The sequence below is a fragment of the Choloepus didactylus genome, chromosome 20 (genome assembly GCF_015220235.1).
Source record: "Choloepus didactylus isolate mChoDid1 chromosome 20, mChoDid1.pri, whole genome shotgun sequence".
NCBI classification, from domain to species: Eukaryota; Metazoa; Chordata; class Mammalia; order Pilosa; family Megalonychidae; genus Choloepus; species Choloepus didactylus.
Genome location: NC_051326.1, coordinates 3,229,385 through 3,244,122, shown reverse-complemented (window position 1 = coordinate 3,244,122; position 14,738 = coordinate 3,229,385).

Below are 14,738 nucleotides of genomic sequence, written 5' to 3'. Positions count from 1 at the left end.
AGGACTGCTAGTTAACTAAAAAGCTTCTCTTCTTCCTTCTGAAACGTCTCTCTATGACATTCAATATCCTTGCTGACAAACAGATTCCACCAGGCTTCCTTATGTATCTGTAGAACAAGAAGGACCTTCTTCCCAGAGAAGCCCAGTTAATCATGGAAATAAAGAAACTCACAGCTCGAGGGAGCTTTGCCTTTTCCTCCCCACTACTCCGACCTCGGAGACCAGGCGCTAGTCTGCAGCTCGAGCTTTGTGGAGTTACCAGCCGAGGTCGTTGCTGTTATGAGCCTGCGTGCCAGGAACCCTCAGTGTTCTTAAATTTATCAGGCTTGTTCACGGCCCAAAGGTGATTTTTTTTCCTCCTGAAAGCCATTTTTATACTGTTGAAGCATGAAGCATAGTTATGCTCTGAAAATTGTTTAGATGCTTTCCACCCACTCTAGCTAACAGGAACTTGTTTTTTAGAAGCAAAAATTTTCCATGCTCTCCTTTGAGTGCAAGAAGGACTGCTTCTCTGTCTCAGTAGGAGATTTCCTCTCTCTCTGGAGGCAGCACTGCCCAGGAAGGCACATGGGCCGTGTAGAACCATGAGTTTGAGTCAAGCTGTATCACTCACTACTTGCATGACCTTGCGCAAGATATATGACCTTCCCAAGTTTTGTTCTCCTCACCTACAAGACAGGAGAGGAACACCTTTTGAGTTTGTGGTGAAGACTGGAGTTGGTATACGCTGCATGTGTGCTGGGTGGGCCAGTGGTTCTCAAACACGGGCAGCTCCTAGAGTCACCTGGGAGCTTTTAAACAAAGATGCTGCTACCCACCCCCCCCCCACCCTGGGCAAAGGAATTTGAGTCTTTGAGGTTACATGTCTGGATATGTCTTAAATGTCCCAGGAGATTCTGAAGTTCAGTGAGGGCTGAGAACTAGAACCATCTAACAAGGATGAACCTCCGAAGCCTTATGCCAAGGAAGCCACACCGAAAACACCACCTGCTGTAGGGCCCCATTTGGATGATGTTCTAGAAACAGCAAAACCACAGAGTCTGAAATCAGGTCAGAGCTTGCCGGGGCCAGGGGTTGGGAAAGGGCTTAAGTGCAGAAGCACGAGGGAACTTTCAGGGGTGAACATGCTTTATAAATGTATCTGTCAACACTCTTTTAAAAAAAGTAACTTTTAGTGTATATAAATTAAACCTCAGAATAAAAGAGCTAGTAGAGCAGGTGCTCAGTAAATAGTAGCCATTATTTTGATGCTGCTGCTGCTGCTGCTGATGCTGGGGACGATGATGATGATGTAGCAGGAAGAAGATAGCAGGCGTTTGAAAACAATTTCCACAGTTTGTATTTTTGATGAAGACCAGTTTGAGACTATTGAGGCCTTACAAGATGGATGACCGTAAAACCATAATTTAAAATGCACACATTAAAATGAATGCATTTGACACGTTTTAGTTCCAGAAGTTTGGGTAAGCAGGCTGGCTCTCATTGCTAATGAAGAATAATTATCAGATGATTGGAAAGTGTGTTAATGTGGGGATGAAACTGGGAGCGTACTTTTGCTGAGATATCCAAACTCTTGGAGGCTGCCAAGAAAGCACCTACACAGAGAAGCCAAGACTTGGGAAGTTCCTCCTGTGTCCCTTTCCTGCTGGGGCAGAGGACTGTGCTCTCTTTGACCCAGATTTGCAAAGGAAGCCTGGAGAGCGTGAAGCGCCTGGAGGGCAGGAGTGGGCAGTGGGCGCCAGAGAGACGGAGCTGGGCCGGGTCCCTTGCTCGAGCCTTCCTGCACCACCGTCCTTTCCTCTCGGGCTGGTCACCCACGCTGAGGGCACATCTTCACGGTTCTCTAGCACAGACCAGGTCAAAATGCTCTTCGCCTCTTTTCCAGGTCTGTGACCCTTCTCGTGATCTTTCAGAGCCTCAACTTCCTCACCTGAAGCCACCCGCCATGCAGGGTGTTGGAAGGTGTGGAACCAACGTGTGCAGACTTGGTGCATCGTTATACCTACTATGTAATGAGTCAAACCATATCCCAGGGGCTTTTCTCTTAGGTTTAAGGACATTAAATGGTTTAATTTTTACTCCAGCCCTAGGAGGTAGATCTAATTATTATTATCCCATTTTATTAAGGAGGAAACTGAGGCACAGGAAGTCAGTAGTTCGGCCAAGCTTACATGAAGGCAGTCCGTGCTTTCCACCAACTGGCTTGACCAAGCACAGTGCACTTGCTGCACATAGTGAGACTCAGGGAAAGTTCACTGTCACCACCTTATCCTTTGGCAAGATCGATTCAACAACAGTTGCTGGAGACTGTGTGACGACTCTTGTGCACGTGCAGATGTGTTTGGTGGAGGAAGGTGGCACGAGTGGGGTGTGGCGGGTTCAGGAGGCCCAGAAACCGAGGAGAGAATCCCTCTGCCCTTTCCTAGTCGTGCAACAGTGGGCAAGTCACTCGATCTATTTGAGCCTTTGTTTCACAGCTACAAACTAGAAATACTTCTATCTTGGCAGAGTGCTAAGAGGGTGAAATAAAATACTGGATGTAAATGCACCTAGCAGAGAGAACAGTGTATCTGTATGAACAGAAGCCTATGTATGTTTTTAAAGATTAAAACATGAAGAAACCCTCAAGAGGGTTTGCAGCCCAACAGGATTCAGCTAGCCCATATTTTGGGGTTGGCTGTGCCATTTCCATTTCATTGGTGATGCATCACAGCCATAAGCCCCCACCTCCTGGGTCCTGCCTTCCCACCTGCAGAGGTGAGAACCGTGGGCTCCCAATGTGGAGTGACCTTGTGTTTGCCAGCCAAGGCCCTGAGCCCATGGCCGGTGCCCAGAACGGTGTCTGACCCTGAGGACATCCCAGTGAGGGAGAAGGTATGGTACTGACCTCAGGGAGCGTCAACTAGCTGCGGGCGGCAAGGGTGACACGGCCTTTTTGAAAGATTAGAGGGGACCTGCCATGGTTCATTTCTGTTGGCTCCAGCACCATGGAAAGTGTCTGAGCCTGCTGAGCAGACGACGGTCTAGTTGCTGCAAGAGGGGGTTGGCAAGTACCCTGCCATGCAGTTAACTGAAGGGGCAGAGTATTAGTCAGGGTTCTCCAGGGAAACAGGACCAGCAGGAGAGATCTGTAAGTATGAGATTTATAGAAGTGTCTCACGCAACTGTGGGGATGCACGAGCCCAAATTCTGTAGGGCAGGCTGATGAAGGTCTTCGATGAACTTCTCAGGAAGGACTGGCTGGCTGAAGAAGAGGTAAAGGTTCTCTCTCTTCTCCCTTAAAAGTCTTCAACTGATTGGATTAAATGCAGCTGATTGACTTCCCTCCTTGTGGAAGACACTCCCTTCATTGATGTAGTCAGCCACAGATGCAGTCAATTGACTGATAGTTTAATAAACCAAACCAGCCTTCTGGTTTATTAACCAGCCACAAATGCCCTTGCAGTAACAGTTAGGCCAGTGCTTGCTTGACCAGACACCTGGGCACCATCACCTGGCCAAGGTGACACATGAACCACCCATCACAGGCAAGGTGGGGCAGACAACCAGGCGCTCGGCTTCCTGGGCTCAGGTAGCTGGTGAGCTCTCCGTGTCCTTGCCAGATGCTCTGAGATGCTGTTTGCTGCGCTGCCGAATGCCAGCAACGTCCTCTGTCTGATGCTTCACTAACAGTGGAGAAGAGCCATCCGGGAAGCCCCTCTCTGGCTGGCGACACGTGCCTGCAGTGTCGGGAAGGGAGGAGGGAGAGAACCAGATCTGCCCTTGGATGACCTGTGCCTGCCAGCCCCACTTGGGGCTGTGCACATGTCACACTTGGCTACACTTCGATTTCCCATCCCAGGAACATGCCAGTCCAGTGCCAGGACCAGCTTCCTCAGGGTGTGCCGATGGTCCCGGCACCATCCCGGGAGTTCGCCACATCGCCTCCACCCAGCCTTACACCAGCCCTGCATGGCCAATGCTCTCGTCCTCCCCGTGCTTCATGATGTGTAGTGCTCTGTGCAAACCACAGAATTACAGCGTTTGGGGCTTACTGAGCTCTCTTTACAGGCAAAACCATGGAGATGTTACAGCAAATAGGGGCAGGGACTTCTTTCCCAGGAGATCTCTGTCTGGGAGAAGGAGTTCAGTGGCTGCTGAGCAGACACGCTCAATTCTAATAGGCACGCAAGCTGTGTTGAAGACCAGGGAATGGAAACTTGGAGAGGTGAATTAACGTAAAATGTGGCTCAGCTTCCAAACAGCACGCTCGCTCTCTGTCTGTCTCTCGCGCTCTCCTTCCAGCTTTCTTGGGAGTGCTGAGCCAGCCAGAATTTAAGGACTGCAGCTCCCTTGGGCTGTGGTGCTGGAGAGACTGTGTGGAGGATCACAGCCATCCCAGCTGCCAGTGGGTGCCACCTTCCGGCTGCACTGCCTGGCGTGGAGTGGGTGAGCCTCCGGACAGCCCAGCCCCAGACTCCAGCTTCCCTGGCCAACATCAGGTGGAGAGACGAGCCTTAGCTGTTGTGCCAGGCGACTTGTGACCCACAGAACCCATGAACGTAAGGGATGGCTGTCTTCCACCACTAGTTCTGGGCTAATTTGTTGTGCTTTCCTGGTCACTGGAACAGAGCTTGTACTGATGGACTAACTCCCCAGGGGGGCCCTGAGAGCCCAGATCCGCTGGTCACCATGCTGGGGTCAGGACGCTGGTGCTTGGAGGGGATGGTCCTTGCCCACCGCCAGCAGCCTTCCCTGGGCCTGGTGGTGATGGTCAGGTCTCCTGAAGCTTTGCCCCTTGGCTCAGAGCTTTCACCAGAGCGCGAACACTGATGTGCGTTGGGTCACTGTGGACAGGTTCCTCCATGGCCGTGCCCTGGAGGAGGAACAGAAGAGGCCAGATCCACCACGCGGGAGGCCATGCCAGGGAGCAGGGGCAGGGCTGGGGAGCTGCTCCCCCAGGCTCCGACTGAGCTCCTTCCACAGGACCAACCTCTGCCCCAGCATCGCAAAGCCCCAGCAGTGTCCATGGACAGGGCCCGGCTGGCATCCCAGGGCCTCTGCCTGTGCGACCCCTGCCTGCCCCCCCAGGCCCACACACCCTGCTTTGTTTGTAGGAGGCCACCCTGCATGTGATTTGCTCAGCCCTGGCCCCTGGAGCTCCTCGCGGGCCTCACCTTCCCCGTTCGTGCAGTGGAGACGATGAGCCGGCTCAGTTCCTGGACACCTGGTTAGAAGACGGGGACACACTCCCAAAGGGCTCGGGTGTTAGCTGTGGTCTGGGGGCATCGGTGGCCTGTCCTCACGCTGCCGCCCCCGGGAGCGCCTCGGCATCCCATGAACAATCGGCCCTCAATTTCCCGGGGAGAAACGGGGTGCCCAGAGCCCACTGTCGCCCCGCTGGAGGCCGGCCTGGGGTTCCGGAGGTGGCGGGTCGGGGCCTCGTGGCCGGGGAAGGAGGTGCACTGTCCCCACACGGCTCAGGCAGTCCTTGACCACTGCACCCCTGTGACACATGGGGTGTCTGCCCCTCTGAGGGGTGAACCCCTGGGGGACACAGATGTGGCTGATCTGTCCTGTGTCCTCGGCACCAGCCCAGTGCCCTGGGTCGGGGCTCGGTGACCGTCCGCTGACCTGAGTTAAGCGGCATCAGGTCACTGGAGTGTGAGACCACTGCCGGGCTGCACGCTCCCAAAGCCCTGCCCGGCCTGGGGGCTGCACGGGGAGTGTGGGGAGTGCTCCCAGCTTGTTCCGCCCGACAAGGAGGCAGAGACTCTTCTCCCCGTCCCTCGAGGCTTCATCTTTTCCTCCGAGTCTGGAAAGCCCGCGGCGGTGCGTGCAGAAGCCATTACAGGGCGATTTTCCCCAGAGCCCAAGTTCCCTCTGATTCTTCCCCTGGCGGCTTGGGTGGTGGCTCCGACGTGACACCATGAATCATGGACACGGCTGCTCCAGGCCCTTAGAGACGCCTTCACCCGCCTGGCTCAGCCGAGAGCTAGGGCTCCGTACCCCACTCCGCGCTCGGACCCTTGTCTTCCAGGAAGGAGCTTTCCCCAGCGCTGCCTCCCTCGGAGGACTGTGTGGTCAGATGCAGAGAAGGCCGGGGCACAGGGCAGAGGCGTAACTGAAGGAGGGTGAGGCTGTGACTCAGGGATGCGAGGCCAGGGGCACCTGGACCGGGGCCTGAGGAGGTGAAGGGCTCCCCTCACTTGCCTCGGCTCAGCCCGACCCCCTGAGGGGCGGCCCTGGGGCCCTGGGACTGCGGCATCACCCCATCCTCCCCGTCCTCTCCCCCGGGCCCCTGCCCAGCGTGTCCATGTGTGTGAGGGACATCCCTGCCACAGGCCCTCCCGTCGGCCGCTCCCTGTGGAGCTGGAGCTCCCTCCCTTGTTTTCCTCTGCCTCGATGACCCCCAATGCATCCCTCCTTTTTAGGTTAGATGTCGGCTTCACCCGGAATTCTCCTGGACGCCCAGCCTGTCTGGGGGCTTCACCTCCACACCTCCCTCCATCAGGACACACCAGATCTGTTATTTATGTACCTGCCTCCAGTAGTGAGTCTGGAAAGAGGGTTTTAGGTCAGGGGAAGGGGTTTTAAGCTGGCAGCAGCCTGGGGCAGGGAAGGAGTGGGGACGCATTGGAGCAGACTGGGGAGAGGGGCGAAGGTTTTCCGTGAGGGGGTGAGATGAGGGCTGGTGGCGCAGGATGAAGGAAGGAAGGAGGTGCTCCCCGCTCTGGGGAGGGGGCAGATGCCTGCGGGAAGCAAGGGGGGATCGCTCTGGGGAGCCATCGTCGTGCCCGCCAGGCTGCTGTGCAAATGCCACACAGAGGACGGGCCTGAGTCACGGGACTTCAGTGTCTCACCCCTCGGGGGGCTGCAGGGCCTCCTTCCTGCATCCTGGGCTGCCTGCTGCAGCCCTTGGGTTACTTGGCCTGAGCCCCTGTGCCACGTCACACGGTGACGTCTTGCCCTTTCTGTCTCCCATGGCTTCCAGGACCTCGCCAATGGCTCCAGTAATCCAGATTAAGACTCATCCTCACTCAGTCAGGCCACACCTTTAACTGACAATAATAACTCCAAGAGGCCCTTTTTACAGTGGGGTCACACCCACAGGGATGGGGATCATGGTTGAAAGCATGTGACCCCCCGCCCAGGGGTACATAACTCAGTTTGCCACACCGTCCAACTCCTTCAATCGAAAAGGGTCTTGGGGTGACAGGCAATCTGACTGCAAAATTTCTCAACAAACCAAGGCAGAAACCCTGGATGTGACTTCTGCCGAGGAGCTTCTGACCCGGATGTGAGCCCTGGCAGGCGCCTGACCTCCCTGAGGGTGGAGGGGCTGCGCGTCCTCACCGTCCCGCCCTCCCAGCGTTCGCCTGCACGTCCAAGCCCGAGAAGCTCCAGGAGCAGTGGCCGTGGTCACCCTCCCACCCGGAAGCCTCCACTCCATGCTCCCCTCCTCCTCCGGGGACCTCCAGGGACCTGCCAGTCAGGTTCCCGTCTGTCCTCAAAGGCTCAGCTCAGATGACCCTTGGTGGGAAGTCAGGGCTGTGCTCTCCCTCTCTGGTGTCCTCAGGGCTAGTTTCAAGGCAGGTGTGATGTTCCTCCGGTTACCTGAGCTGTGTAGGCAGATAGTTTCTCTATTCCATGCTCCGTTTGTAGCCCACTCTCCATGGCCCCAACGTAGTAGAATGCTTAGACAGTACTGTGCAAAACTGTCCCCAGGTGCGAGTCATACCTGCCTTTGGACATCTTCTCACCTCAAAACCATGAGCCTATAAACTCCTGCTGTTAAGCCAAAAGCAGCCGTGGTAACTGTGCGAGGGGGCAGGCGACTCGAGACAGCGCTGGGCGGGGCACAGCTTGGGGACCCCAGGCCATCTTCAGCGGGGGGTCCCTGTGCCCGTGCAGCGGCTGGCCCACGAGCACATAGAGGACTGACTGTGTCTCTGGTGGGCCCAGGCCGTGCAGAGGAGCAGCGGGACAGGGGGGTTGAGAGGTCAGCGGAGCACACATTGGCACCAGTTTTAAGACCCCAGAGCCAGAGTGAGGCAATGCGTGGCCCTCTCTAGTGACAGAGTGACCTGGAGAGACCCCAAAGACACAGGGATGTGGGGGGTCTTCACTTGGAAGAGCAACCCCGGAGTGGGTGTTTGTTGAGGTGGCATCGGTAACGAAACCCTTTTTAGAGGTGCACTGGGATCTGCCCGGTGGGTGTGCTCTCCCGGGGGTGGTGGGAGGGCCCCAGCCCGTGCAGAGCGACCGTCCCCAGGATCACCCAGAAGCCGCCCCATGTACAAGGACCCTGGAACGCTGACAGCGTCAGCTGCGTCTGCAGAGCCAGCCGGGCCCCTCAGCAGCCTGGAATCAATATCTATCATTTCGCTTTTCCTTCTTCCCCAACTGCAAGCACAGAAACCAGCTGGGGATTGCCTAGAATTTAACATGTGCTTATCTCTTTTGTGGGCATCATTGAAATCGGAGAGCTCAATTAAGTCATCCAGTTGCCAATATAAAATTAACTGGTTCCCAGGAGAGGATTCGAGATCCTAAACTTGCCGTCCACGACCTCGGGCATCTTACTCCGTGAATCCTCTATTTCCTCGACTGTTTCTGAACCTGCCCTGTGGTGGTGCTCTCCCGTCAGCACACAGAGACGCGCAGGTCTCTCTCTCATTACACACACGAACAACCACACTTCTCTCCAGTTTTTACCTCACTTTCCTCCTTACGTCTCCACTAACATTCCTGGGGCAGTGTGGGACCTGGAGGCTCAGCTCCCGGCACCGTGCTTTGCCTTCCCTCCGGGACCACCTGCCCTGGGCCTCTCTCTCGACCCCCGGCCTGGAGCAGCTCTCCAAGGGCAGCCACGACCCCCAGCTGCTAGTCACGACCCCCGGCTGCTAGTCACGACCCCCGGCTGCCAGCCACTTTGGGTATTAAAATCACCAAAGGCCCTGAGACGACAATTCAGTTCATTGTCAAACCGGAGCATGCTTCGGAACATTTTACGGAGCTGATGGGGTGGACACCGCTCACAGATCCTTGGCACAAGTATAACACGATTCTCCCGGAAGGCCTGAGATGAGGGTCCTCTCACCATGAAGCAGTTTCACAAGTGTCGGTCCATCTACAGGTGGTGAAAACGGGGCCTGGCTCGAGGCCAGAGGACGTGAACCCTGGGCTGGGACCAGCCTCCTGACGCACCCCAGCCACGTGGGGCTCCCACCCCCAGCCCCGGGTTATGGGTTTGGCAATTATATCCTCATAACAACCCAGGCAAGTACGCACTATTACTCTCGTCATTTTACAAATAATAAAACTGAAGTACTGAGCCCCAAGCAACCTGCCTGAGGTCGCGCAGCTGGAAATGGCTGAGGCTGGGCTTGAGCTGGGATCTGGCTCTGGAATCCACCACTTAATCACTGTGCTCTGATCCCTTCCCGTCTCCTCACCTGTTCATCCCAGGCCTTCCCAGCCATGGTCGGTGCTGTGCCCCAGGTGGTTAGGAGCTACCCGAGATAAAGGGCTTCTCCTCCTCAACAGGGGGGAGAGACGAAGGGGGCCTGGAGTGGCCACAGCTTCTGGACCAGCCCCTGCCGCCGGGAGCCGCCCCGAGCCTTTACCCCAGTGGGTCACACAGATGTCGTTTGTCATGTTCACCGTGACAGGGGTGGCTTGGTAAGCACTGCCCGTGTAGTGGCAACGTGAAGACAAGTGCTCTGCAAATATCCGATTTATTCAGACGGCCTGTTTTTATGGTGTTTCATGTGAACCTCTCAAAAATCTTTTAATACAATAGTCACGATAGAGTTTTCCTTGACATTGGGGATGGGGTTGTGGCCGGTTTGAGTGTATTGTGGTCCCCCAAATGCCATTATCTTTGTAGTCTTGTGTGGGCAGAAGTTTTGGTGTTGGTTAGATTTGCTTGGAGTGTGCCCCACCCAGGCTGTGGGAGATAATTTTGGATGATGTTCCCATGGAGGCTGGGGCCCCACCCATTCGGGGTGGGCCTTGATTGTGGAGCTATATAATGAGCTGACTCAAAGAGGAAAGAGATTGCAGCTGGGAGTGATGTGTTTGAAGAGGAGCAAGCTTGCTAGAGAGGAACGTCCTGGGAGAAAGCCGTTTGAGGCCGGAGCTTTGGAGCAGACGCCAGCTGCCTTCCCAGCTAACAGAGGTTTTCTGGACGCCATTGGCCATCCTCCAGTGAAGGTACCCGATTGCTGAGGTGTTACCTTGGACGCTGTAACTGTGTAGTGAAATAAACCCCCATTTTATAAAAGCCTATCCATCTCTGGTGTTTTGCATTCTGCAGCATTAGCGAACTAGAACAGGGTGAGAGTAGGGATAAAGGGTAAGGGGCATGAGGAGAGAAACTCGGCTGGTTTCCCATAAAGCTAACCCTAGCCTTACTTAATATTCTAAAACAATGTTCCCTGGAATCAGAATCACAATGAATTGTGTGGAATCCCAGGATAGAATGAGATAGACGTCGTCCAAGATAGGACTACTATGTACAGAGGAGGGGGTCATACGGTTAGCTATTTATAACCTGGTGTTGCTGTTCCTCCCAAGACAGAGATTTTAATAATTAAGGGTCTTATTAAAGTCATACTTTGTTTCTAATTAATATAATACTCAATTCCACTAATTCCCCCATGTTCTATGCTCCTATTACAACAATAAAACCACTTAATAATACTTAAGCCTTTCACCAATACCATCAGCACCTTACATTTGCATGATAATTTGTGTAATATTCTCCTACCTAAAATCTGAAATGAGGTTTTGGCATCCGTGGGGGTGTCCTCAAGTGCACCTTAAAATCTTTGATGGGCTGAGCCTCTCCACAAGCCTTTCCGCAAAACGAGCGTCACCCGGACGCAGAGCTCCCCCTTTCCCCAGGGCCCACACCCACTGCTCAACCTGCCTCCCTCTACTTTGAGGAAGTTACTCAAACGCATTGGGAAAACTTCAAAGGAGGGGCGTCAGCAGGGAGAAAGGTGAGACGGTCCAGGGGAGGCAAAGAGTGAAGGGCCCAGGCTGCTGCCTCCAAGCCGGTGCCCCTGCGGGTCCACTCTGTCAAGAACGTCTCTCCTCTTAGGAGCCTGCCGTTTCCCTCTCATGGACTGTCCTTGGGCTCACGGAGGGACCCCGGCCTTAGCTCTGGGGTGGCTGAGGTCTGGGTTCCGTCTGATTCCTGGTGTCTGCTGTGCTGCTGTAACAAGTTGGCAAAATGTGGTGGCTGAAGACAGTGGCAATGTGTTACCGTTTGGTCCTGGAGGTTGGAAGTCTGATCAGGTCTCACTGGGCTCAGGTCGGTGTGCAAAGGTTGCGTTCCCTGAGGAGGCTCTGGGCTCGGGGGGGAGTCTGCTCCCTTGCTCCTTGCCTTTCCCAGGCCCTAGAGGCCGCCCACCTGCCCTGGCTCCAGGCCCCTTCCCTCGGCACAGCCAAACAGTGGCTGGCCAGGCCTTTTCCCACAGTATCGTGCAGCACTGACCTCCCCCTTCCACAGGGCAGGACCCCTGGGATTACATCGGGCCACCAGGGAAGCTAAGCCGGGATAACTTCCTCTCCGAAGGTTGGGTGACTGGCAACCTTCATTTCACCTGCTGCCTCCGTTCCCCTCGACCATGTAACAATCCACATTTACAGGTTCCAGGAGTTAGGATGTGGCCCCCTTGGGAAGCCAGTATTCCACCTGCCACAGTACCTGCAGGGTGACTTCTGACCCAGTGGCCCTGGTGCCCGCAGTGCTCGGAACAGCAGGCACCCTCTGGAGAGTGGCTGGCTCTGGACCAAGAACTTGACAATTATACAAGAGTTCAGTTTGTTACCTCTGCTGTGTTCTTTACTGCTAGCCACATCTCCCTGGGTTCTGAGGTAACTAGAGAAAGATACTACTGCTACCAACATGCCCAGAATAATGGCTTTTTTCTTCTTTTTCTTCCTTCTCCTCCTCCTCTTCCATGGCCTCCTCTTATATCTCCTCCCCCTCCTCTCCCTCCCCCTCCCCTCCCTCCGTGAAGGTCCAACACAGAATGATCGGCACTGGCTGTCAGTGTTTTCTGAGCACTGTGGTTCGCTGCTGGTGATGGTCTGACTTCCAGGATAAATGAATGAATTTTTTTTGTGTGGTCAACTCCTCCTTCTCCTTCTTCTCCACCTAACTAACATTTACTGGGCACTTACCATGTATCAGGGACTTGAGTTTTTTAACTGAATTACTCATTTAGCCCACACAGCAATCTCACGGGTGAGGTTTTGTTTCCCTACTCCACTTGCCCCTGCTGGAAAGTGCCTTGCGCTCTCCATGGGGCTTTCTGGCACATCCCCGTGTATATATATCCTCAGTCAGCGACAAAGGTCTGACCTGGGTGAAATGACTTCCCTAAATGAGACTGTCAAACGTGCTTTGAAAAGGAACCCCAGGCCTTCGACGGAAGGTGGTGTAAGTCTCGGGGAGCCTAAGGTCCCCCTGGAGGAAGCGACTGCAGACTCTGACCCAGCCCGCTAACCAGTGTGAAGAGCCCGCCTTAATCAGAGGTGACTCAGATCGTAGGCTGAGTCATGTAAGGTCACATGTAAAAGTTTATTTTCCATAACAACAATATTATTGGGCTCCTAACCCATATGTTAGGCTGCGAGGTTATATATAGAGATTTAGGTTTCTAAATTTATATGCATCAGACAGTTCAGGTGGTAATGAAACGCTTTGGGTAAGTATAATTTTCTTTTCAAAAGGAAAGTGACAAAGAATTGCCAAGGTTTGGGGAGATAATAACAGACTTTATATTTAGCTGGTGACAGTCCTCCCAGAAGCTCTAATTCCTTGGACAAACATTACCGAGATGCTGACCTTCGTGATGCCCTTGAGAGGCCCTCGCTTGCTCCTGGTGACGTGAGCGGCCACCTCTTCTGGGGCAGATCCGAGAAGGTGGTGGACTCGGAAGAGAAGGTGGGCGTCCAACCTCAAGGCAGGAGAGCCTCACACACTCAGAAGACTGAAAGAGCGTGTGTTCACCAGGCCTGGCCCGTATTAAACAGCAAGCAATGTGGTTACAGTGTCAACAGCTATTATTCCCATATAACCCTGCTCTGTGTAAATGCAATACTATTACTGCTAGTCAGATCACGCTGACCTCCAAACATTCATGGGCTTGGAGAAAGTAAATCCTGTCCCATCCCACACAATTCCAGTTTCCTCACACATCCCTCTGGTGCTCTCACAGGCTTTGAGGGAACTCTGATGTATAAGGCCTGTGCCTGTCCAGCTTCTCTCTGGTGATGACTTGAGAGAGTTATTATAATCATGTGATGAAGCTGATTTCTTTTGCTCAGTGACCCAGGAAAACCAGGTCAGGCTTCGGAAGACACTGACTCTAGAACCAGAGCTCAGTATGTGGGGCAGTGACCTCCTTCCTTGGGATGCCGTCAGGGGTAATCCAGTACCTCGACGAAGGAGAAAGTTTAGAAGAAAAAATGTTGCTGAAGGAGCTAGAGTACAAACGAATAGACATTTGCACACTGATGTTTATGGCGGCATTATCCACTATTGCCAATGGATCGACTGATGAGCAGAAGGGCAATTGTGGTGTATACAACGATGGAGTATTGTGTGGCTGCAGAAAGCAGTGAGGTCTTAAGGCAAAGAGGTGAATGAACCTTGAAGACATTATGTTGAGCAAATAAGCCAGATAAAATGGGTGAATATTGTATGGTCTCACTAGTATGAACTAACTACGTTGAGCAAACTCTGAGAGTTAAAGTTGAAAGTATGGGTTATCAGGAGATAGAAAAGGGGCAGAGATTGGGCAATCAGTGCTTAAGGAGAAAGTTCAATAGGGTTGATAAGAAAGGTTCAGAAATGGATTGCACGATACTGAGTGAAGGTGGCACAATACTGTAAGTGTAATTAACAAAGTTGAGTATGAGTATGGTTGAAAGAGGAAGGCTAGAGTTGTGTGTGTCACCAGGAGGAAAGCTAAAAGAGAAAAACTGAGACTGTATAACTTAGTGAAACCTGGAGTGGACAATGATGGTGGTTACTTGTATAAATATAAGTGAACTAGAACAAATGCACGTCACTATTATAAGGTGTTAATAATAGGGTGTTATATGGAAAAATATAATTAATGTAACATAATTAACAGTAACATTGTAATGTTAACAATAACACTGTAAATGCTAATAGTAACATTGTAATACTGTTGCATTATTGTAACAAAGGCACTATACCAAAGCTAAATGTCAATAAAAGGGGGACTTACGGGGTATGGGATATTTTCTTTGGAACAAATGAGAATGCTCTTATATTGACTATAGTGGTGAATGTGAGACTGTGTGATTATACCAAGAGTCATTGTACACTTGGGATGGAGTGGGTGGTGTGTCAATAAAACTGTCTACAAAAAGAAGAGGGAAGGGAAGAGGAAAGAGAGCAATGGACTGGACTTTGCCCCAAAGAGGAGCCGATTCCTGAGGCTGCAGCGCGTGTGAGCCGCCTCTGAGGCCCGTCCTGTCCCGGGCCCTCTGTGGGAGGAAGCGGCATTTAGGGCGGAGGCCTGGCCTGGTCCATCCCCTGGCAAGGTCAGCAGACAAATCCCGGGCGAAGTCAGGTCACCAGAAGCAAGACACCTCCAGGCTGTCACTCTCGCACCATTAAACTGTCTCCAGCAAGCGGTTGTGTAAGAAGAGGTTCTTTTCTTTTATGGAGAGCCTACGAGAAATGACCAAACAAAGCATGTTTCTGT